Below are 4,336 nucleotides of genomic sequence, written 5' to 3'. Positions count from 1 at the left end.
TAATATGTCACTAGGTACTTAACAGTTTCTCTTAAGGAATGCTTGTGGTTTAATGTCAAAAAAATCTTTGAGCATGGAGAAATGTTGTGAAAAACAGCCATGGAGGCCCTTAATTTCTTTACACCCTGTAGTTCTTGAATATAGCGTGGATCCGAAATTTCGGTCAAGAACTGACTCAAAGGATGCTACTGGATCAACACCTACGTACCTATTCCCTATGAATGTTTGAGTGGAGCAAGTTGAAGGGGCCCGAGAAAGAAGAGCAGTGGACTTTATTGTTCGAGGTAGCCTGGATTCGAGAGATTGAACGCACGTTAAGTCTCTACAGTCACTACAACTGACCCTCAAACCTGGGTTGGGACAAAGCCCATGAATCCTTTTGAAAGTGTGCAGTATCAGATTCCTTTCGTACCTTCTCTGAGCACTGTACAGTCCCAACTTTTTTGATCTCTCCCCCTACGAAGAGATTGAATTTAGGAACTTTTGGCGATTGTTTTAAGGAGCGTAGCGGATTGAGCGAAAGTGTTGAAGACCTTCTCTGTTAAGCAACAGTTGACTCTACAGAACCTCTCTCATTAAGTGTTCTATCTGAAGCGTAAATAGGAGAGCGTTACCGTTTCATTATTTGAGGGGTCAGGTCGAGTGGAATCGTTGTATGTAAATTACCTTAAAACAGAACAGATGAATTCTAAAAAAGACAAGATGAAGTCTTTCTGTCAGGTAGTGAAATTGGAAGAGAAGAAACTACTTTTTCCCCTTGATTCATGATGGCTGCATTCACCATTACGGGAGTCAAACATATGTGAATGAATATTCTCTTTTCTTAACATGTTTTCGTTTTGATATAGCCCGGTCTGATAGCTTAAATTCGTTGGCAGACCACATATTACATAAAGTTTAACGCGTGATAGACTGACGAATTACATTCTTTCATTTTGATTGCAATGGGAATTACATTCTCCTTAGCTTAGGACCTTGCCGTTAGCGGTTCGTAAAGCCCTTAAAAAAACAAAGCAAAAATATGTCTTGGAACGGTGTTCAAAATCGTCTCCTTTCAACAAAGCTGCCAATGACGGTAAACGTTATTCTCCACCGATTAGTTGGCGGTGCTACTTTTTTAAATCTTAACCTGACCTAATCAAACCTAATCTAACCTTACCTAACCTAACCCAACCTAACCTAACTACACAGATGTCTGTTGGCATGCAAAGTTGGGTAAATGACATGTTAAACATGATCAAAGATGTCAGCCATCACATCATCCAATATTTTTCCCTCATGGTGCATTTAGACGACACTTGTTTTGACACATATTGTGATCACATATTCGACGAGAAGTTGGCAATGTGACACAAATCGAGATTCAGAGAATTTACACACACCAGTACTACACAGAAGACTATCTGTGTCAAATTTACAGGGGATACTGGGCCTTGACGAGATTACTGGTTCTCAATGATGGCGTGCGATCAGGTGACAAAGGTAGGCGTATTAGTTGACCAAAATGAAAAGTTTGAAAAAATATGAAAAGTTCAATTGGTTTCATTTGTCAGTCTATGACAACGTTTCCTGTCGTCATTACAATGCTGAGTGACTTACCGCAGAAAATTCAAGAGGTTCAATTGTTTCATTTTTCTTGAACTAAAAATAAACTTGTTTGGTAAATACAAAGCATCTGATTTATTTTATCGCTGGTCATGCTGGTTTAAATGGGAGCTCTGTGTCAGTCAATTGTTGAACTCTAAGGGAGACCATATCTGACCACTCAAAGTAATGTCAAAATGTATTTTATTTCCTCAAATTTCCAACATGTCTCGCAAAAGTTTGAACACATTCAAACTTGAGTTTTAGTCGTTAAATAATTTAACCCCAAACAGGATTGAGGATTGTAAAAAAATACCGATTGCAATTGCATCCCTAAGGTTACGCTTAATCTTGCGTTGGGCGATTGCCCTGACCTTGCCTGAGCATTGTTCCACAAATCGCAGAAAATTGGAGCAGGTTCCAAATCAAATATGTGGCCATGTGTTCGAGAATATGTCATGTGACAGCCGTATGTGACCACCATATGTGTCAAAACAAGTGTCGTCTAAATGCACCATAAGCAGTCAAGAGCTAATTTCAAGATTGTTCTCCGTCTTTGGTTGTGGATTTTGCGTCTAGTAGTTCCTGGCAAAAAGCTCGAAAAGAATAGGAGGTTTCAGGCAACGACACCTTTCATACAAAAATGCGGCGCCAACCACCCACTAAAGCACGCCTCTTGTGACTTAGATTCTGAATGCAGAATCTGTTTATAACTTGAGACCTCGTCAGAGCTATCCGAGGCCTGATTGTCCTGATTGAAAACGCCAATTTAGCCGCTCATAGACCCTATTTCACCCTGCTGCTATCATCCGTCTCAAAATTCTCTCTTCTCGACCGCAGATTGAATAGTTAACGGTAAAAGATGAACTCTAAACTGCTCTCAAGTGCTCAAATATCTGCTTCCTTCTTGCAAATGAACTTCATTTTTTTTTCAAAGCGAGGACGTGCTGAGAAAATAAAGTGGGTCATGTTCCAGGGAGGCATATTTAAGATGTAGCAGAATAATCGAATTCCACATACTTCGCAAAGTGGTTTTTATGTGATTCTCTCCTGGATTGAAATGTTTGTTACATCAAAGGACACAAGAGCAGGGTTGCCAGATTTTTAAAACCTTGTTCCGCCATTTTGACATTCCTATTCCGCCAAATTCCGACAATTTTACTTACTTGAAAATAAAACACCGTTATTATCCACGTATCATAACTAGGGCTCTAAAATGATCACTTAATTTTTTTTCAAATAATAACAAAATATATATTTCTCACAGGAAAAAATAGTAAAGGGAAAAATTCACGCATGATTGAAAGCAAAGATGCATGTAAAATGGCAAATTGGAACTAATTTTGCAAAATTTTGTGCTAATTTTGACCTAATTTCAAAGGTAATGTAAAGATGTAAGGGTGATAGATAGACAAAATATAACCTTTCATTTTGATAGTACTGGGGATTGTTTCCCTGTAGCGTTTAGAAATCCATCTTTGGGAAAAGCTTGAGCTGGATTTAGTTATTGTATGAAGCTTATAGGATATGTCAAGTGAAGGAAATTCAAGGAAAAATGTGGTCCGGCACCCTGATTTTGGACATTTTAGGGAGGGAGAACTAAGATAACCATCGCAGTCAACTCGCACTATCCACCCATTGAATTTTCAAAAATAGAGTGATTTTGAGAGCTGTGTTACAAAACGAAACAAAATGAACATGTATGGTGTTAATCGGTGGACACACTATCATATTGGCTCAGTACCACGATGCTAGTTGCTTAGACAAGCGTGTAAAATGATATAAGTGTTAAAATTCAATGCATGCACAATGCGCTTTGGCTGGGCATGTTGTCTTTGATTTCACTCCATGGAATAACGTCAGTTGTTCATGAAGGCGTTCACTTGACAAGCCCTATTGAGTCAAGGCTTGAACTTAAAAGAATTTCACCCAAAACCATCCCACACATGCCACCGGCCAAATTGCAATTAATATTCATCCATTCCATTCCAGATACCTTTGTAACAAATTAATGACGTTTCATTAAACTAAGCTGAACTTAGATAAAATAAGTAGGGTCAAAAACATGTTCAACTCAAAATGAAAGTACCAACTAAAATTTGCGACATTACCAACCATGCCTTTTCTACAAGTTCCTTCAGGATTCATTTCGCCATATTCCACCACATTTTTGGCTTACCGCCAATTGAAATTTAAAACCGAAAAGACTTTCATTCCGCCATATTCCGCCACATTTTTGGCTTACCGCCAATTGAAATTTAACGCCGCCAACGACTTTTTCATTCCGCTACTTTTAAGTTATTTGGCGGTGAATTCTGCCACCTGGCAACTCTACACAAGAGCATGGAAACGCCACGTTTTTGTGATCACCAAACCTTTCCAGACAAGTTAGGCCTAAACCGTTGCGGCTGATATTTTAGAAAGTCTATTAATGACATTGCTATAGTACGAAATATCATAATTACTTGTGACTTGTTGGGAAAAACAATTACTGAGAAATACTAATTAAGTGTTCTTGATTGTCCCCAATGTCATTTCAACTATTGACTCATTGAAGCGGGAAAGGAAGATGACGTCATTGTCAAATTTTGAGAGATCACTCCTACTTTTGAGGCTTCATATCTCTTTGCTGAGGGATTAAATTGAAGGTTCAGTGCTTTTATCCATTAAAGGAATGGTTCATGCAGGTAGGTATTTTTATAAACTGTTTAAGTTTCACTCATTAACATGAATAAAAACTAATTTTAGAATA

This window comes from Tigriopus californicus, chromosome 7 (assembly GCF_007210705.1).
Source record: "Tigriopus californicus strain San Diego chromosome 7, Tcal_SD_v2.1, whole genome shotgun sequence".
Lineage (NCBI taxonomy): Eukaryota > Metazoa > Arthropoda > Copepoda > Harpacticoida > Harpacticidae > Tigriopus > Tigriopus californicus.
Note: the sequence above shows the minus strand (reverse complement) of the source record.